The sequence below is a fragment of the Vicugna pacos genome, chromosome 12 (genome assembly GCF_048564905.1).
Source record: "Vicugna pacos chromosome 12, VicPac4, whole genome shotgun sequence".
In the NCBI taxonomy this organism is placed as follows: Eukaryota; Metazoa; Chordata; class Mammalia; order Artiodactyla; family Camelidae; genus Vicugna; species Vicugna pacos.
In genome coordinates, this window is record NC_132998.1 from 14,529,276 (window position 1) to 14,551,781 (window position 22,506).

Consider the following 22,506-nt stretch of genomic DNA (forward strand, 5'->3'; position numbering starts at 1 on the left):
GTGGTTGGTAAGGTCACAGATGGCTTTTATTTCATTCTTTATAATTCTGTGTTTTCCAAATTTTCACCAATAGATATGAATTAATTTACTAATTAGAAATAAGAAGAAATTTTCTACGTGTGTGTTCAGGGGTAAACTTTAGCTGTATGGAAAATTCATTTATGTAGAGAAACCCATTCCTTGATCATACTGTTATAGATTCTTAGGAGATGCCTGCTATGCACTTGATGTTTGTTAGGTCCTGAGTATTCAAAGATAAAAGATATGGCCCCTGGACTCATGGAGCGTGGACTCTGCGGGGAGACAAGGTTTTGCTCTAATGTTTGTTGAACATTCACCGGTGCTAGGCATTTTACTTAGATTACCTCATTTAATCCCCACAATAATTCTGTGAAGTAAATATTCTTCTTCTTCTTCTCAAGTGATTTGCCCAAGATCGCAGCTAGTAAGTAATGAGGGAGAGCTTCAAACCCAGACCCACCAGATCTGGACGTTCTTCAACAAGACTGTCTCCAACAACTGTCATCAAGGAGATATATGCTAAGATGGACGTTAAGTATAATGACACTTAGGACATGTTTCTAACCCACGGTGAGTGGAGAAAAGGATGGGGAAGGCTTCCTGGAGGAGGTGTCATTTTCACAGAACAGAATGTGGACAGGAGTTGGGGAATAGGAAAGGGGGTTCCAGGCAGAAGTCACATGCACCTGTGCTCAGAGGCCGGAGAGAAGTGGGGCACATCCAGGCAATGCACGTGGTTCCCTATGGCTGGAGCGAGGCTGCAAGGGCGCATCAGGACCCAGGGCACAAGGCTGGGATCTCCTAACGAAGGGGTATATTTGTCTCATCCAGTACTATCGTGCAAAATGAAAACCTTTCTTCTAGTTTTGCACTGGTGGATGAGAAAAAGGGTTAAGCAGGCTTTAAAAAAAAAAAAATCCCACACTCGTTTGACTGATTACTGCCATGGTAACCCAGCAGCAGCCAACACTTGTCAAGGCCTTTTCTTTGGATACAATAATAAACAGTGATAAAGCATTACTTCAAAGCTTTATATTTTTGCCATCAGTTAAAATTCTGTTCCTGGCTATGGTAAAGACTTCTTCAAATCACAGCCAAAAAGAAAAAAGAAAAAAGAAAAAAAGAAAAAAGGAAGGGAAAGGAGAGTGAGAGAGAGAAAGGTATATTTTAAATAATGTCCTGGAAACAATTTATGCCTATGCCTTAAGAATGTGAAGCCCTTAACATTTGAGGCCCTTGGAAAGACCAAAAACCTTATCCAGGTGGAGCCTTCTGAAAGGGCTTCCTCCCTCCTAAGAATAAAGACTTGACAGAAGGTAAACAGTGACGCTGCACTTTGTCGCATTAGCCCCATTATGTCTGCCGTGATTTCTGTGGAGGTGAACAGCCACCCCCTCACCCCTCCTTTCACTGTTAACTTTAGCTGAAAGAGAGGAGCTGAGACGCACAATTATTGCCGGGTGACAGCTGTGTGATGGGTGGGAACTTGTTTCTAAAACAATCCACAAATATTTAGATTTGGTACCATTCTGAAAGCTACTCTCAAAGCAGGCAGCTTCTCCCAAGAGGCAATTCCTTAGAGGAACGGAAGGCTTTTCAGCTTGGAGAGGAGACTCGCCCGGTCAAAGTCACAGCTCCCATCCCTTCTAGCACCTTCCTCCTCAAACCTGACTTCACCTCCAGGAGCTCAGTCTCCTGCTCTGTAAAGTGGGACTTACACCTCCCCTTTGCAGTACAGCTGGAAGGACTGGCGATGCTCAGTCCACAGGCGGCGGGCACACATACACTCTGTGTTCAGTCGGTAGCTCTTCTTATTTATTCACTCACAAACTCAAATGATAAGCCAGATAATAAAACCCCCAATTTATGTATCATAGTTCATAAATTCTTAGACACACTGTTTTTCATGGTTTAACGTCTCTGAAATTGGGATGTCTTACAGAATAATTGGCCGTGATTTTTCTTTCTTCGTACATCATAAAATAGGAGGATGTCTCAGATTAGATCAAACAGGGTAGCCCCTGGCGGCATATGGAACATTTGACCTTGGTTCCAGGCCAACAGATAAAAGAAGGAGCTAAACCCTACTCCTCTTCAATAAATCTCTGACAGAAAAGATAAGATTCACGGCAAGTACCCATCTCATCTTTCCGAGCTGTTGCAACCTGGCAACACATCTGTTCCTAAGAGAAGACACATCAGAATCATCCATCCACTCAGTCTCCTCTGTGATCCATCCCATCTGGGGGCACCTTTCCGCATCTCCACAACTGTCCTTCTCCCAACACCTGCGCTGCTGCTAAAATGAAACAAAACGGAGGAGACTGAGCTTGGGATTTTCAGGGCTGTCTCTAAAAGGAAACCAGGCAAGAACGTAATGAATGTAATTTTTCAGGCTTGTAGAAACATGTTGATCGCGGCTGCAAGGCTTACTGTAGGGGGAGGGAGTAGAAAGATGCTCATGCAAACACACACACGCGTGCACGCACACACACGCACGTGGCCTTCTGTCTTACACTATGGAGTTCTGCCTTAAGGCTTCACGTGACCCTCAAAACCAGAGCTCTAAGGGAATGTAGATGGTTGGAACCCTAGAGTAGCTAGTGTCACCTGCTTGGGGACAGAAGATGCACCCACACACCTGCTGCTATAGGTAACAGAACCAGATTACGAAGCGGGTTAGGGGTTACTTGCCTGGAAAAACAGTCTATAAGGATGCTACAGTATTGGCACAGCTCAGAACTAGGGTACCAGCGAACTTGGGTTTTTGAAAGCAACTCTACCTGGTGGCCGAACACAAGTTGGTTCTGTTCCCACTAAAGGAGACACTGACATCTCGCAGAAACAGTTCAAAACCAAAACCAAAAACTCTCTACAGGTGCGAAATCTTTTGAAAATGAGTATGTTTGTGGTGCTCTTGAGTGGTTGCAGAGAACAGTTGTGGGATCAACCACCGATCCTGCAGTGGAGGAAAGACAAACCTGACTCCATATGAGGTCTGTTCCTTTAGCTCTAACCCTGGGCTCTGTGTCCTGGGCTTAGTCGTGCTGGTTCTGCACCTTTTATAAAAGATTGCTGCCTAGAGCCTGAAATACACAGGAGAGCCCATTCTCAAGGGGCTGACCTTTAAGGGTATAACACTTTCCCATTCATACAGAGATAAAAAGTTGCAGAACAGAGAATACCATTTGTCTTGTTGGAGGTTTACTGGGACACCATGACCTGACCTACCCGGACAGCTGCAAGAACAAAGGATTCTGACACCAAGAAGTTTGCAACAACCAACCACATCCCCTCCTGGTTTTAGTATGAAAGGAGCCTGAATTCTGACTTAGGAAAGATGGTTCTGTACGACATTAGTCCCCCATCTTCGTGGTCTGCTGGATTTGTGAATAAAGTCGTTATTTCTTGCCCCAAAATATTGTCTCCCGATTTATTGGCCTGTCGTGTGGCGAGAAGAAAGAGTTTGGACTTGGTAACAATATTCTGTGCCTGAAAGCCACACTTGTGGTCAGTCAGTAAGAGAAAACAACTGTCACGTCATTGCCAAAGATGTGAGATTTTGCCCTCCTCATGAGCTAACGGGTTAGCCTGCCACTGTTTCATGGATGCTTGTTGATGACACAAGTCTACTTGTGTCTGATGGTTTGGAACAAACAGCAGTCAGCACCTTGCTTGCGAGAGGTGTAGAATGGGAGAGACCCTGGAGCATGGTAACGTGACGCAGTGGAATACAGCATAGTGGTTCCCACCCCACTGAACAGACACCGTGAACACCACATTAGAACAAAGATACTGAAACATATACGGAAACAGTATCCGTGTGAAGAGGCGCAGACTTCCGACCGCCTAGGAAGTTCCCGTGGTCCAGCTCTGGTCTGGAGCCTGGCAGGCTCGGTCGTTTCACGGGAAGGGACTTGAATGAAAATGCCAGTTCACAGAGAAGAAATAGGACAGAGGAAACAATGAACAGTTCTGTTTCCTTTGTATTTGGAAGCATACCTATTACGTATTTCATAATTCAGTGGGAAGAATAAAGCTGGATGCTTCAAAGTAGTTGGAAAAATCTTAGCCCAAAGGCAACGAGAGGGCTCAAAAGCCAGCTACGGAGAGCTAACTTCGTTCCTGTTTCAGTATAGACGGCTTTTCCTTTTTTTTTTTTTTTTTTCGGCTGTATCTAGCAGTTTCTTGTCTTCATGTTTAAAGGACTTGAATTGGTAGATAAAGACAGTTACCAGATTTGAGATGAATGGAACTCCAATCATTTTGAATTTCTATATCAAATTATATACGAAATACATAGAGAACACTTTCTATAGTTTTAAAATGTGTATAAGCTATAACTTCAATTTCTAAATGCTAAGCATTTTCTTTTTTTCCTAGAACTAATACCTTTGGTTACAGTCTTAATTCTCTTAATAACTGTTGCTACCTGGCAGCCTAATGCTGTTTTAGAAGGTAACATTGATGCTAAGTCCTCTCTCAGTACCCATGGGGGATTGGTTCCAGGACCCCTCTGGGATACTGGAATCTGAGGATGCTCAAGTCACTTGTGTAAAATGGCAAAGGCAAAGGATTTGCATGTAATCTAAGCATGTCCTCCTTATACTTGAAATCATCTTCAGATTATTTATAACATCTAATACAATGTAACTGCCACGTAAATTGCTTTTTGGAACTTTCTGGATTTTTCTTCCCCCAAATATTTTCAATCCACAGTTGGTTGAATCCACAGATCTGGAACCCATGGACATGCAGGGCCGACTGTACTATTAACTAATCTTCAGACCTTATTCCAATGTCTCTGATTGTCCTCTTTCAGGTTCAAAATTCAGTTCAGGAGCCCACATGGCATGTAGCTTTCCTGTTTCCTTAGTCTTCTTCAATCTGAAACAATTTCTAAAACATTTCAGAATTAAAGAAAAAAGTTTTGTTCATGACCTTGATATTTGGAAGAGTCCCTCAGTTTGAGTTGGTGTGATGTTTTCTCGTGATTGTACAGAAGTTATGTGTCTTTGTCGAGAAGATGGCAGAAGTGATCATACGCCTTCTTAGGGCAGCGTATGAGGAAGGTACACGATGTCAACATGTCTCATAACTGATGCCTTTGACTTTGATCCTTCGGTTAAGGTTGTTGTCATCTAGGTTTCCCCACTATAATATTATGATTTTTTTGCTCATGTAACTGATATCTTGTATCTTGTATTTATTCCCATGTAACTAGTATCTTTTGGGAGATGCCTTGAGAGCATGCAAATACCCTAATTCTCATAACTGTTTTGCCCACTAACTTTGGCATCTGTCAACGTTGCTAGCCTGCAACAGTCATCACTGTTTACTTTGGTGTTTACCAAAGAGTGATTTTTCTATTTCCATTATTCTTTCTGCACTTATTCACTGGAATTCTACCATAAAGAAGAATGGAGTCATTTATTTATTTATTTATTTATTTGTTTGTTTGTTTGTTTATTTTTATTTAGAATAGAAGTACATACTCATGGATATTCAGTTTATTTTCTTGCTCAATTTGTCCCATCTTGGGCCCTTGACAGTTCCTTCAAATTGGCTCCTATATTGTTTTGAATATTTTTTAGTACTACCGTATTTTCTGAGACCCCCACAAAATAGTCCAGGCTCATCTCTGACTTCTCTTCTCCAGCCCTGGAATCGGCCATTTCTCCAAGGAGTCCTGGCTCCTTTCACTAGAGAATGATGATTAGAAACCGAAACCTGGTGGGTGCCAGGCGTGCTCATCATTACTGGGATGTCACTGCTGCCAGAGGCTTTCAGCAGACAGAACTAGGAAGTGTACGTGTGTGGACACACCCAGACACCTATCTCATATCTAAACCCGTGATTCTCACTGGTTACCTCTGACTCCTGTCCAAAGTTTCATTGTCATCTCCCCTCTTTCCTTATTTGTAACTTCTTTCTCCGCAGTTAAGATGCCTGATTCTTATTATCCACAATCTAGTTACTGATCCACACAATCCTATAATGCACATAAAGCAGTTTCAGAGTTGCTTAACCTATACCTCTGTGAAAAACAAATTTATCAATTCTAATACAATATTCCTGTATAGTTCTTTCTGTTTTTAGCTTGATGGTATATGGTGGTTAATTTTATGTGTCATCTTGACTGAGCCATGCATGGGGTGCCGAGATATGATTCAATGTTATTTCTAGGTGTGCCTGTGAAGGTATTTCTGAAGGAGATGAACCTTTTGAATCAGGAGACGGAGTAAGCAGCTAGCCCTCCCCAACGCGGAGGCCAAATGCAATCTGTTGCCAGTGTGAACAGAATACAAAGCTGAGTAAGGTGACACCTCATTGTAGTTTTGATTTGCATTTCTCTGATAATTAGCAATACTGAACATCTTTTCATGTGTCTATTGGCCACTTGTAGGTCTTCATTGGCGAAATGTCTGTTTAAGTCTTCCACAAAATTTATGAAAAATAATACATATATATATGTATGTATCTATAACTGAATCACCATGCTGTACACTAGAGACTAACTAATTTACAATATTGTAAATTAACTATACTTCAACTGAAAAAAAGCAGAGTAAGAAAAAATTCTTTCTCACTGCCTGACTATCTTCAAATTGGCCACGCATGGGTGCTGGGACCATGCATGGGGCACTGGTTTTCTCCTGCTTTTGGACTTAGACTAGAACGTATGCCATCAGCTCACCTGTTTCTTAGGCCTTTGCATTCAGGCTGGACCTGTACCACTGGCTCTCTTGGGTGTCCAGTTTGTCATCTGCAGATCCTGGGACTTCTCAGCCCCCAAAACCATGTGAGCTAATTCCTTACAATAAATCATAGATGGATAGATGGAGACCTCATTGTATGTAACTCATCTTTATACCTATCTGTATCTATCTCCTATTGGTTCTGTTTCTCTGGAGAACCCAGACTACTAATATTTCATCTATTGTCAAAATACTATTTTCCACAATCACCTAGATTAGTGTTTTTCCTCTGTACTCTTTCTATTGTGGTTATATTGTTCATTCATAATGGTGCATTTCTTCCCATTTATACTTCTTTTAAAAAAATTAAGTTAGATTCTATCTGCACAAAACCCTCCAGCACTTTCCATCTTGCTCTACGTCAAATTAGAAGCCCTCCCACCGACTAACCCTGCGTGATCTGGACTCTTACGTCTCTCTGACCTCATCTCCTTACCGCCAACCCTTTGCTCACTCCAGTGCAGTCACACTGGCTTCCTTTTCTTCCCCCCATTTTAAAAATTGAAGTATAGTTGATTTACAACATTGCACTAGTTTCCTGTGTACTACATAGTGATTCAGTTATATATATATATATATATATTCTTTTTCTTATTCTTTTTCATTACAACTTACTAGAAGCCATTGAATATAGTTACAGTAGGACTTTGTTGTTTATCTATTCCGTACGTAGTCACGCTGGCCCCCTGATTTCCCTCAGCATCCCACACGCTCTCCCACCACAGTGCCTTTGCACTTGCTCTCCCGCAGACTTCCACATGGCTGAGGCCCTTGCTTCCTTCAGACTTCTGTTCACAAAGGCACTTTGTCTACTGATTTCTTTGTCTGTCTTAGTTAGAAGAATGTGAGTTCCATGAAGGCTTTGTTCTGTCACAGGCATACTTCCTGACCTGGAACTATACCTGGACCTTAGTAGGCACTTACCCATAAATTTGTGTTGAATGTTTGTTGAATTAACCTGCTTCATATTTCTTTAAGGAAATATCTTCAATCTTTTAGATGTCAATGATGAATGTCAACTGATAACAAACTGCCAGCATAAGGCCTGACAATATGTATTTTGCCTCAAATGCGTATTACGGTAACTGTGCAACTACACTATGTGATTCAGTCTCATTCATTAGAATGTTTCCCTTCAATATACTCCCCACATCTCTTCTAATAGCTGTGTCCTTCTATAAAGAAAATAGGGTTCTTTTCCTCCTAAATTCTCTGCAATAAACATGTATTATTTTTAAAATCAGGGAAAAAAGCAAAAACTCTTAAAACAAGCAACTCATGTAAAAGCGTTAACCTAAGTGATCTTGGAAAATAGTATTTTGACAATCTACGAACCACAGTGTAAGTTCTCATCACAGAATTACTGTGATGCTCTCCCTCCCTCCTCATTCTCCCGAGGAGTCTTCCGTGCTGGCAAGTTCTAGAAGCAACTTTTAAAGCATCTGTCTGAGAAAATGATCAGGAAGCCTATTTGCCCCTACAGATAGGCCACCTACTATCATGCAAGCCAGCCTATAAAAAGACAGTTATCCCAAATCATTTAACAGGGAGCGGCAGAAGGAGGAAATAATAACAGATAGCAGAACGTGTGAGGCAACTATTGTGCGAGTCCTCGGGGGACCAGACAAAGGGAGACAGATGTGAGAAGAAAAAGGAACCGCGCTCTAATGGTGGGGTGAGGATGTCAACATCCCTCCCTGCACTGAAGCACAGTGACGTGGGGGGAACGCTCCAGCGGAAAAGCACTTAAGGGAAGTGAAATGTATTGTCAGTGCTAGGCTGAGGATGTTTGGGAGCTAGACACGAAGTACCAAATCACGGAAGCAACTGAGTGATGTCTAGACTGAGAAATGATAGCTAGAAAGTTGTTTCCACCATTTGAGAGCACAGAGGTATTTCTGTAAACTGGAAAGGCTGGGGATAGCCTAAGGGATGTTGAGAGGAATGGAATCTTCCCCGAGTCCCTCCCACAAGGGAAAATTCTCAGCAACCCCATTTCCTGGCAACGGAATGTTACCAAACCCCAAACCTGAAGGCAGGTGGACAATGGAAAATAAAACGGGGAGGGAGAAGAGATAAAGGGGACAGAAAGTCCGAGTTTTGTAAAATCTCACAGGATAAGGGAAAGACCCCAGGGGGACAAACGTTGAAAACTGCCGTGATCGCTCTGGTAGCAGGGATGTCTGAGATTTAAGGAAGTCTAGTCAGGAGCGCCAGAATCTGGCCAATGCGATAAGCTCGTTGGAATGAACGGTGAAGAAACCTGTGAAACAAAGGGCGTGTCTCCTCCCTAAAGTAGAGGGCTTTCCTTTCTGGAGAACATCTGGGCAAGAAGGGGGAAAATAAAGCTTGTAGGAGCATCAAACATGGTTCTTCTGGTCTTTGTTTTTGTTTTGTTTTGATTTCCTCCAGGAATCGATTAACTTCAGGGAAACTGAGGCAACACAAATGACCGCTGGGACCCCCACGAGGACTAGAGAATTCAGAAGCTCGGAGAGCTGCCTCTGATGGGCTTTCTACCTGTGAACTTGCTACAGCAGACAGCTTTGGTCGCCCACCCAATAGCAATTCCTGACTCACGATCTCCTAACAGACCCTGAATTTATTCTAGTATCTACACTTTTCCAAGAGATTGTGGGTTCCCAGTCCCAGGTGTTTGATTATACTAACCCAGTGGCGGGGGGGGGGGATTGTCATTATTTGCCAATGATTGGCTCAGGAAGAGGCAGTTTTGGTCATCAGGACATCAAGGGAAGCTGATAAGGGAGGCATGTGGGCAAGGTTTCTTAGCTCTTTAAAAGAGACACAAGGAAAAGTCCCATTTTTGTGTCTGTACAATGGAGTCTGAAGACGGGATGCCTGAACCTGCCAGACATGTTTTTCTTTTACAAAATTTTTAAATTTTTATACAATTTTAAAGGTTACTTTCCATCTACAGTTACTACAAAATATTGGCTCTATTCCCCATGTCATACAATACATCCCTGTAGCCTGTCTCACGCCCGGTAGTGTGCACCACCCACTCTCCCACCCCCAGCTGTCCCTCCCTCCCTCCCTACTCGTAACCACTAGTTTGTTCCTGCTATAGCCATTTTTTTAACCATGAAGAAAGCTAATCAACGTGCTCAGGATGGAAAAGCAGACCAAAGAACTAGGGTTTTTGATGTTGTCAAGGTGCTGAATTGAACAACCCTGGGGCCGTGCTCCCTGGGGGCTTCTTGCTACGCAGGTCAATAAATCCATTAGCTCTCGCAGCCATTCTGAGTTGAATTTTCTGTTGCCTGAGCCCTACTTCTTTTATTTTCTTACTCTAATAATGAAATTTGGAATGTGCTAGCAATAAAATCCTTACTTCAGAGATTACTGAGTAATATTGAGGCCGCTCTCCCTTTTACTCTGTGCGAGGTCTTCCAGAGCGGGGACAGTGTGACACTCTCAGAATGCCAAAGGCCCAAAGTGGAGACAGAAGCTCCCATCACAGCCAAGATCAAAGGCACACTTTCCAGGTTCCGGTAACCCACTTACTGGAAATGCCCATTGGCTGGAAATGCAATAGCTGGAAGTGCCCACTGGCTTGGAGGACTGATGCACCGACCACATTTAGAAATTAGTCCTTAGGCTCACATTTGGACTGGGGCTGCCTCGGAATTGCCTCTTGCTGAGCCCTGATATCTCCAAGATGCCCAGATAGCATGCCTCCCCTGTGCAGCAGGAGGTTAGCTCGGCAGACTTGGGAGCTCAAACCTTGTACATTCTGAAGAAAGGAATGAATGGCCTTCACTGGCTCCAGGGAGGTCACCTCTGAGCTCTTGGAATATCCTTCATGATAAGAGTGTCTTCGTCACAGAAGAACTTATTTACAAAACAGAAACAGACTCACAGACATAGAATAGAAACTTCAGGTTACCAAAAGGGAAGTGGGGAGGGGGAGAGGTATAAACTGGGAGTTCGGGGTTTGCAGATACTAACTACTATATATAAAATAGATAAACAACAAGGTCCTCCTGTATAGCACAGGGAACTATATTCAGTGCCTGTAATAGCCTATAATGAAAAAGAATATGAAAAGGAATATATCTGCATATAACTGAATCGCTATGCTGTATACCAGAAACTAACACAACATTGTGAACTGAATATACTTCAGTTAAAAAAAAGTGTCTTATATAACTGAGACCAGACCTTGAGCCCTTCTGGATAATTTGTGTTAACAAGGAGATTTATGGTGAACAACTGCTTTGTTTACCCGTGGCCCTGGACCACGAGGTATCAGCCTGACCTGCGGAGCCTGAACACTGAGTGGTCCAGGTCAGTCACTCGGGCGCTCCACGCCTACGTGACCGACCCCAGTAACACGCCTGGACACCGAGGCTCGGGAGGGCCCGCTAGTTGGCGATGGTACTTTGTACCTTGTCACACATTATTGCTGGGAGAGTTAAGGGCTGCCTGTCCAACAACACTGGGAAAGGACAACCGGAAGCTGCTGCCTGATTCCCCCGGACTCTGCCCTTTGGCTTTATGAATTTTAGTCCGTACCCTTTCACTGTAATAAATCATTACCACGTGTGTCCCAGCTTTTCTGAGTTCTGTGAGTCCTTCTAGCGAATCACTGAACCTAAGAGTGATCCTGGGGAATCCCCAAAACTCCTACTACCTCAAAACTTAACATTTCTTTTGGAGCCTCTGATATTCCGTCCAGAGTTACACATAACTCAGTATTATAGTGGGTTGATCGGTCCCCTGGAAAGAGCACTGGGACATGGAAGACCTGGATTCACCTCCTGGTTCCATGACACAGTGGTGGTGGGACCTTGGGGAAGGCTCAGGACTCCAATCTGTCCTCTTTTGAAGAATGGAGCTATATCTGCTCTACTACAGTAGGCTGTGGGGTGGAGCACATCCAATAACGTATGTGACAACATTTTGAAAATTATATGGATTTTTCATCGTTAAGTGTCATATCTACTTTTAACACCTGACATGAAAGTGGAGTCTTAATAGCTAACACTGAGCGCTGAGTTTGCACCAGGCCCCTCTCACGTCTGGGCTCATTTAATCTCCACTCTATCATCAGCCTCCTGTTATACGTGTGGGAAACTTCGTGAGGAAATTGAACAACCTTCCCAAGGCTCTGCAACTGGTAAAGGCCAAAACCGGAACTCAAAATGCAGCCTTCTCAGGGCTCAAAAGCCCAACCATCTTACAGGGCAACTCCGTCCTTTCAAGTACCTCCAAGGAATTCAGTCTCTTATATGTAAAACACCTTAGAGATGTGCCATCTGTCATTTGAAACGGTCCCTAGATCAAGGCCACTTTAGGAAATACACCAGTCTTATCTACGAAGGTTCTGTTAAGTTTTGGGTGAGGATATTTGGCAGGTAAACAACATCTTGGAACAGAGGGGAACACCAGACACCAACACGACAGGAGAAGGGGGATTTGCTGCCTCTGTTCCCTTTTCCTGTTTATCCAGTGTATTTGGGGCAGATTTTCCTTGTTGCATCAATACAACTGCCATAATCATGACTAGGATAAAAAAAAATCTGTTATCTGTCAGATATGTGAAGCATTTACCACTGTCTTCTGATATAACTGAAATCTCGGTTGTGAAGTACATCTTTAGTATTTCAGTCTTGGTTGTGTTTTCCATGTGGGTCAAGATGGAGACCGTATATCATTTCATTTCATTGACTAAATGAGGAGAGAGGTTTTGGGTCCAGATGTTAATGCATAAAACAAAATTGAAAGTGACAACATATTCTGTTGTCCCTGACACTCTGATACACGTTTCTTGGCAGCCCAGGATGCCAGGGGCATTAGAGACTAGATAATATAGGTCAAGAAACCTTGGGCCTTCAAACTCACATGTTACCCATAATTAAGTACAGATCTTAAAACTCTGTACTTATTTAAAATGTATTATGGATTTGCTTTGACATTGATGCTTTGCTGCGTTATATGTTGACAATGTTGCAAGGCATTAAATTTCAATGATTACGATAATGTAGCAGAAACAGAGCAGTGTTCTTTCTCAGAAAACATCAATGCACCATTGACAGTCTGGATTATTTAAAAAGTAAGATGCCTTCTTAGTATGCAGTAACATGCGAGGCAGTCTTTTAATCCCGTGAGCTCATTCAGAAAGAAACAATCAGAAAAGAAATGTTTCTTTTCTTTTCAAGAGGAGGTTTCCAAACACCCTGGCAGGATGAGTATTGACCAGCTTTTGTTGTAACAAGGGTAGTAATTTCAATACACTAGTAATTTCAATACACGTGCGTACCACCACGCACACACGGGCCCCCACATACACCCCCTTCACACCAAACACACAAGCATACACTACACACCATACACACACCACGCCACACACATACATACATATACCATGTACACACACATCACACAAATCCAAGACTTCTTCACACATGCACCACACACATTCCCTCTCACACCAAGAACGCACACTCCTCACCCACCCCTGCCACCCCCGCACTTTCCTTACCCCTCACAGTGGGATCTGGCCCCTGGCTACCTCCTAACCTAATTTTCAATCCTCTCTCCTTGGTTTCCTGTACTTCAGCTACCCTTCCCCCCCACCCCTGCCCCTGTCACCACTTCTTAAACACGCCAAACACACTCCTATCTTTGCATCTGCAGTTTCTTCTGCTGAATTTCTCTTTCCCAGACATGCACACAGCTTACTCATCTTTCCTCAGAAAGCCCTCCCCTGACCCCGTACCCAGCGTAGCACACAGATCTCTGCATGGTCTGCCCCTCCCCTTCGCTCTCCAGATCGGCCTGAGCTATCTGTGCTCTTAATCCCAACTACAAGATGTGAATCATCCTTAGAAATAATCGAATCCAGTCTGATACTCTCATTTTCCAGACAACAAAATGGAAACCTCAAAAGGACAAGTAACTTCTCCAAAGTCACACAAATCATTTATTCATCCGTTCAGCAAATATTCAGTAAGCTCCTATGTGCCTGGCTCTATTCTAGGTACTACTTATCAGAGGAGTACAAAAGGGGCAAGAAGATTTACATTCTATTCAGGGAGATGGGCAATAAACAAATAAATAAAAACATAGTGTAATGTTAGGTAGTGATTCATGCTTTAAAAAAAGCAGGGCAGAAAAAGGAGCCAGAGATAGGAAAGAGCCAGGAATAGTTGAAAAACATTATCTCAAAGGCACATGGAGATTGCATCTGTTGGAAATGCTCCAGATGTTAAAACATCTGTTCATTCAAGATGGTAGTCAGGTGGCAGGCTAACTTAAGAATATGGAAGGTTTAGCAAGGGGTTCCTTTGCATTTGAAAATGAGGCACAGTTTCTGAATCTAGGCTCAAGGCAAAGAGAGTATAAAAGAACCTTGGATGGAATAATGACGTTCACTGTAGTAATAACTTCAGTTAAGATAATGGTGGAATCTGGAGCAAATCCATGCAAAACATTGTGCAGAATGAACCCTCCTGGAGTTTTGATACTCTTGTTAAAGTCAATTGCGGATAGTGGCTAGAGCTGACTGTAAATCCTGGAACACACAGAATCTTCTGAGAAAATAATCAACAGTCTAAAAGTGGGAGCCAGGTTCCTGAAAGGTGGGAAATCAAAGGTGGTCATGCACCAGGCAAGACCAAAGTCAGACCACTCATCTAGGAATATACCAATATATACTCATTCTGGAAAGATAAAAGTCCACTGGAGCCATCATAGGATGGGGCCAAGTCATAGGCTAAGAATGGCAGACAAGATCTGGGGGGAAAAAAAGACTAAGAAGCAACAGTTCCTGAGAAAATAACCTACCAGGAGCTCAGAGACTCTTTATTTCCCCATGCGTGAGATTCTATATGGAAGGCAGACACCAAACAGAGTCATCTGAGTATGTGTGTGCATGCGTGTGTACGTGTATAAAGGAGTAGGAGCAGACATACTCTGGAGAAGTCCCTACGAGTTTAATGATACATTCTGTCCACCACATCTGGTACAATTAATCCAACTCATCATCTTTTTATGGAAAGAAGTCTTATGAATGGTAGTCTGCTTTTTACGCTACATGAACCTCCAGAAGAAGGAGGTACTTCTCAGATCACCAGAACTGCTCACTGGTAATTTCAACAAAACAGGCCATTTGCACTTTAATTACCAGGCCCACTTCAGTGACAAGGTTTGAGCATTTCTGAATAAAGTTTCAAATCTCTAAAGTGGCTCAAATCTCTCAGTTTAAGTAAAAACATCTCTGGGTACACTGTAGATTTGGGGACTACATAATCCTTCTAATTTTGAGCATTAAAAAGATTCAAGATTCCTTTTTTGAAAGACAAAAGCTTTCCCTGAATGTTTAGAAACTGAAATAGGAACATTTTAGAAATACTTCTTATATAGAAATCTATCTAATAGGATTATTGTAGCACTTTATATACATAAACTATTTTACTTCCCATGACAGATAAATCATTTTTGTAAAGGATTGCTTTGGATTTTTTGATGATTTCAATTCTAATTATTTCTATTTTTGAAGATACATATTAAACATGATAACATGAGAAGCTAAAATGTGCACATTTAATCAAAATATGTCATCATTTAAATGTGAAATAAAATGAAATTAAGGCTATGTTTACACCCACTCCATGAAAAAGATTATATTAGGTTTTGTAATCAGTACCACAATATTTCACAAGCTGGAGAATAATCAGGAAGCCAATGAGACACTGCAGAACGCAATCCACAGATACGTTACTTTCCAAAAATTAAGGGAATTCAGAATGTTATGTGGATTATAAAATGCTTTACCATCAGTTCCTTTAAACAAAATAACCTACGTGCTAGGTAGGAAGTTATTAGATTCATTTTATAGATGAGAAAATTGAGACACAGAGACCCTGAGGGCGTTCCCCAAGGTGACATGCCATGAAAGTTACACAGAATCCAAGTTTACCAACCCACATCGTGAAGGCCATTCTTCAGTGAGCCTCTCCTGCTGTACTGTGCCTTATCTTCTAGTATAAGTTGATATCATTTTAACTTAAGGAGTTGTTTAATACTATTTCACAATAATACTGAGATGCTCAAAATGGAACTTAAAATTTGTCAGAAGCATCACTTAAAAATAGGAAGATTCAGGATTCTGAAAGATACTGAAGAACAACATGAAAGATGTAGCTCTTTGACGTTCTGTTGTGCATGTTTTATGCAGATTATAAAGGCATGAATATTTGGTTATTTTCCCAACTCTGGTGGATCACATTTCCCTTGGGAACATCATGCTGCCTTCTTAATGTTTACTTATCCTTTCAAGTAAGAGATAGGTTGGCTTTTGTCATCTCCCATATCTCATTTTTTAATGGAATCAGGCTGAAATTCTTTTTATAAGAGGGCTTAATAATTCCATCTGCTAAGATGAAGGAAGATGATAATTTATTTTTACCATTAAAACTTTTGACAAGTGGACAGGCTAATTTTCTTGATTTACAAAGAGCTCATTCAAATAAATTAAAAGGTGAGCAGACCAATAGAAAAATGGGCAAAAGATATGATCATGAATCTTATGGTACAAAATCACAAATGGCCAATAAATATACGAAAGATGCTTATAGCAAAAGAAATGAATAGCAAAACAGTGAGGTACCTAGCAACTTAGAAGAAAAAGACAGTTGGATAGTACTCACTCCTGGTGAAGATATGAGGGAGGAAAAAGACTCTTATGTCCTACTGGTGGAAGTGCAAATCAGAATGCCCTTCTGGAGGACCATTTGTCATTATCTATAAAAATTTTAATTGCATTTATCTTTCGAAGGCACGATCCCATTGTATGTATCTTACTACATGGATATATTGATGGAAGTTCACCTAGATCTATGGACATCAAACTTCATCAATTACAGCACTACTTGTTATAGCAAAAAACTCTAAACAACCAATTCCTATCACTAGGGAATTGGTGAAATAAAAAAAAAAAAACAACAGGTAAATCCATAGATGCAAATACTGGTGCTTAAAAGCCAGTGAAAATCTGTATATGGAATGATTTTCAATATTAGATAATACACTAAAAAAAACAAGTAAAGAGGTATGTATAGTAGGAGCCCTATTCTATAGATTAAAATAGAGGAAAAATAAACAGAAAATGAACACATGTACATGTGTATATGCATATGTGTATACTTTTATGTCACGGGTGAATCACAAGATGCTATGAAACAGCAGTTACCTTGGAGGTCAAAGACTGGGTGGGAAGGAGTCAAGTTTAGGAAGGGAGACTTTCATTTTGTAGAGTTTTTGCTCTGTTTGAATTTTCTTTTTTCTAACCAAATATATGTATTATTTTCTGTTCAGTTTAGTGTTAATAAGAGATACTGTAATAGGGAATCATTATAAGTTATCTAACCCTTTGAATTTGTAATCTGCTTATTGGTATCAAATTTTTTATCCTGCTCATCAAATATATATTTATAATAATAACTAAACACTTTCCCATGAGAATATAATATCCAAGACATAAAAACAACTGGGATGAAGAAAGTAATGTTAAATAACTTAATTCTATTTTCTTATTTACCTTTCCCAGGAGCATTTTAAAGAAAACTGGGTAAAATGTGTTCAGTGACATTTTGTATTTCATTGTGTATCTTAATAACTTACTCTTTACAAATGAAAGCTTCACTACTGGAAAAAAAAAAGCTATCCAAACAAATATTTTTCTACACCTACAGCTCAATGGCTCTCAATTCACTATTTGCAAATGCAGGAATGTTAACATCAACTAAAATTTTATTTGAAAATCCATTATGTAAAAACGAATACTATGAAACTGCTCTGGTTGCAAAAGGGCATAGGAAGCTAAGGGTCCTACCTACTAAGTTTCTCCTTTGGGCAAAACTCAAGACTTCCTGCCAAGCACAGTTTGAAAACAGTTTGAAAATCACTGCTTTAGGCCATTATAATGGGATGAGAAATTTGTTTCTCATCTGACACAAGCAAGTTCAGTGGATGTGCAACGCTGCTGTGGGACGTGGCTGTAATGGGCAGGCCGTGTCTCGTGCCCGCCAGGTACAGCGCCTCCTGCTGGGCTTCTTTGGAATTCCTACCAGACTTATTGAAAAGATAAATATATACCTACCACATGCCCAGCCATTTCACTCCCACTTGTCTATCCAAGAAAAATAAAAGCATATATCTACACAAAGATTTGTAAATGAATGTTTAAAGGAGCTTTGGGTTTTTTTGTAATAGCCCCAAATTGGAAACAACCTAAATATTCATCAACAGCTGAAATGGATAAACACATTGTGGCATATCCATACAGTGGAACAGTATTCAGCAATTAAAAGGAGTAAACTTTCAATACTAAAACAGCATGCATCAATTTCAAAATAATTATTATGTAGAGTGGAAAAAGCCAGACAAAAAGAGAACATAAAATATGGTTCCATTAATATAAGACTCTAGAAAATACAAACTAATCTATGGTGGCATAATAGAGAAATGATTTGCTGGGGATTGGGGTACAGGAGAAGGAGGGGTTAAGGGGCAAGCGAGAACTTTGTGGGGTGATGGATATGTTCATTATATTGATTGTAATGATAGTTTCATGGGTGTGTACAAATATGAAAATATCAATTTACACATTTTAGTTTATTGTATGTCAATTATCCATCAGTAACTGTTCAAAATATATATTTATAAAGATGTTCATTGCATTCTTATTTATAGTAGCCCAAAATGGAAACAACAAATTGTCTAACAGTAGGGGAATGACTAAATAAAATCATGTATTCATAAAATATAATTATCATGCAGCCACTAAAACACTTTCAGAAGAAATTTAGTAACACGAGAAAAGGGTCATGTTACAAGGCAAATGTTAATTAAAAAAGAAGATTCAAAATTATAGACAAGCATGATCCTGATTATCCTGATTTTGTAAGTTAAAATGTAATTTAAAAAAATGGGAAGAAACTGCTTGTTTAACACCTGTAATTCTCTGGGTCTAGAGACTCTTCCTACTCATATTCGACTTATGTTCTTGTCTTCTCATATTCACTGAGTTTTCACTTAAATATTGAATCTACTAAGCAAGGGGGAAAGGAACTGTTATCAGGTTTTGTTTTTTGATATCCTGGTGGACTTATTATAAAATTTTGGTGAACTGATTTATTGATGATAATGGAAGTATATATATATTTATCTTAACCATACATCAAATAGGCTCTTTAAAGGGCAAAGCTTTGCAATCTCTGTTCTCCATAGATAACTGACATCATAAAAATTAAGCACCTATATCTGCATGGATAAAACCAAACTACGCCTGGGCGGATATACATGGATATACAGGAGGCTCACACACTGTTTAGAAGGGGCCACGCTGGAGCTCAAATAACACTGTCTTCCCTTATAAAACAACTTCCAGTGTTCAGAAACGTGACAGCATTTTTACCTAACAAAAGTTGTAGGAAATCTTTTTGACCATTAATTGTAAGTGAATTTGGATCTTTTTGGTGTGACCGCTATCAAAGGTGTTTTGTGGAAAACTAACAAACTTCATATTTGGTCTAATAATCTAGGCTGTGATGTAACTGTGTAATTATTCTGGAAACTAAGGTTTCTCAGCCAGCAATGTCAAATTCTTCATTCTAATATAATAACATTTTTTTCCTCTACTCAGCTTCTCATACTATGGCACGCTTCCCATGAAACTCAAGTGTCTCCCACAAATGAGAAAATAGCAAAAATAAACAGGTGTATGGCATTTGTTTTTGATGTAGGGGGTTATCATCTCCAGGAGGTCAGTGACTAATTCTTTTTCAACTTCTCAAAAATGGACACGACACTGCAGGGCTCTTAATAAACCTGTAATCACTGAGCAGGTTTTAGACAAGACCTGCGCTGTACAGCCAAGTTCTTACAAAGGGACAAGATAAACCTGTAAATCATTGAAGCGCCAAGGACTGCACCCACCTCCAAATTCTCATTTTCCAGATCCGAGGGACCTAAATACGGCCTACAAAAGAAGGCTTGAGGAAAACGTTCCTTTTTCTAAAGAAGAATGGCGGATGTTGAGAGCGGAGGTTGGACGGTGAGAGGCACCACCAGCCTAGTTTTCTGTCCTACGTATCTTGACTGAAAGATTAAGCAGCTGCAAGATGTTTAATGACTTTCTATTACTGAGGACATAAGGAGAGCATTTGTTTCTCACACTTAACGAAGTATGGTTTGAGCAATTACAATGTAAGTCACACCCTGACAAAGTGAAATACCGTGTTCTGGAACCAAGTATGTGTGACTGGCTTTCTGCCCATCTTCAGGGAAATATCGTGTTGGCTCCCATTGCTAGTGAAGCACATTTTCTGTGGTGTAAACACTTAAGTCAGTGGCAAATCTGCCATGGGGCTTTAAAAAAAGAAAAGAAGGGCCAGTGTGAATCATTAGATTATACATACTCCTCCAATAGAATAATTATTAGGCCAAGTGATGAATGCCTAATTAAAATAATAATGATGAGAAACATTTAAAGTGATTACTATATGTAAAATGTACCCATTTTATTATTCCAATGAACATTTTTACAACTTCATTGAAGACTGAACTCTAATCATACCCATTTTACAGATCAAGAAATGGAAGTTGAGAGCATTTTTCCACAGCTTGTTTTGACAGAGCCAGGATAGATGCCTGAGTTTCCAGTGCTCTTAAGCACTTCTCTACTGCCCCCAATCAGCAGGAACTTTCTAAGGCAGGCAGGCTAGCCAACTTATCTATAATATTCTCTTTGGATGTTTAATTAGATTAAATTGCTGTTGTATTGGAAATTGTTTTAGAACATGTTAAACATGCATTCTTGTTCTTGCATATTGAGTAAAAATTACAAAGGAAGGTTTCTTTAAAAAAGCACTCAATATTTTGCAGTAATTAAAAAACTCACATTACTATGGGCTTCACGTTACTTATAATTTTTATAAGAGCTGCAAGTGATTTGGTTTCTCAAGAGCCAGTGGTTTTGCAGCAGGTTCCATCTTACAGGACAGCAAGTATCCATGAGTAATATAACTTTGTAGCTTCCTGCCTTTTGTCAAACCTCATCTGTAAACTGTCCCCCACAATGTACCACTGCAATGCTTTCCTTCCCAGTGTATAAAGAAGAATTTTCACTCAATTTTTTCACCGAGATATAATTCATATAACTACAATTTACCCATTTAAATTGTTCGTTCCGTGGGTGTAACCCATTCACAGACATGTGACATCATCCCCACAATTTTAGAAGGTTTTCGTCATCTCAAAGAAACAAAACCTTGTATCCATTAGTATCAAAAAGAAATGATATCCCCATTTTCTCCAGCCTTAAGCAACTATTAATCTACTTTATGTCTTCATAGTTTTATCTAATATGGACATTTCATATAAATGGAATCATACAATATACGGTCTTTTGTGGCTGGCTTCTTTCACTGGGCATGTTTTCAAGTTTCATCCATACTGTAGTTTGTATCAGTACTTCATTCCTTTTTGTGGCCCCATGATCTGCTGTATGGATATACCACTTTTTGTTTATCCATTGTTAGTTGATGGGCATTTGGGCTGTTTCCACCTTTGGGCTATTATGAGTAATGTTGCTATAAACATTCATATGAACACTTTCATTTTCATTTTTCTCGGGTATACACCTGGGAGTAGAATTACTAGCCATGTAGTAGTCTAAGTTTAAAAGTTTGAGGAATTGCCAGGTTGTTTTCTCAAGTGGCTGCACCATTTTACATCCCCATTAGAAGTGGATGAGGGTTCTGATTTCTCCATATCCTTGCTAATGCTTATTATCTTATCTGACTTATTTATGCTCTAGCCATTCTCGCGGGTGTGAAGTAGTATGTTATTATGGTTTTGATTTGCATTTCCCTGACAACTGACTAACGATGTCAATCATCATTTCATGTGCATATTGGCCATGTGTATACCTTCCTTGGAGAAGTGTCTATTCAGATACTTTCCCCATTTTGTAATTGAGTTGTCTTTTTATTACATATATTTATAAGTCAGATATATGATTTGCAAACATTTTCTCCCATTCTGTAGGTTGTCTTTTCGCCTCCTTGATGGTGTCCTTTGATGCACAGAAGTTTTTGGCTTTGATGAAGTCCAATTATCTGTTTTTCACTTTGTTGCTTGCATTTTTGGTGCTACATCTAAGAATATATCCATTGCCAAGTAGGAGGTCATAAAAATTTAAACTTTGTTTCCTTCTAAGAGTTTCATAGTTTTAGCTTTTTAGTATAGGCTTTTGATCCATTTTGAATTAATTTTTATATATGGTGAGAGGTAAGGGTCCAACTTCATTCTTTTTCATGTGGCTATCCAGTTGTCTCAGTATCATTGGTTGAAAAGATTATTCTTTCTTCTTGAATGGTTTTGGCAAAAACCATTGTCAACCTTGTCAAAAATAAGTTGATGATACACACATCGGTTTATTTCTAGACCCTCAATTCTATTCCATTGATCTATGTATCTATCCTCATGCTAGTGACAGTACCATTGTTTTGCAAAGAATAAGATTTTACAAACATTCATGACTGACAAAGTGCAGGACCTCACAAGTCCAATATTTTTAATAAATGATTACTTAGCATTTAGATTGGCAAATAATTTGGCTCAAATAATCCAACTACCTATTAAAACTTATACTTATCAGTTGTGAACTGTTATAAAGTTGTCTGCTGTCTACTGTGTT

General features: G+C 40.1%; 1 protein-coding gene across 2 annotated transcripts in view; it reads right to left on the reverse strand.

Annotated features, from left to right (window-relative positions):
- Window positions 1–22,506, reverse strand: part of PCED1B (PC-esterase domain containing 1B) — a 111,446-nt gene that overhangs the window by 54,354 nt on the left and 34,586 nt on the right. The gene's annotated exons all lie outside the window — the stretch shown is intronic.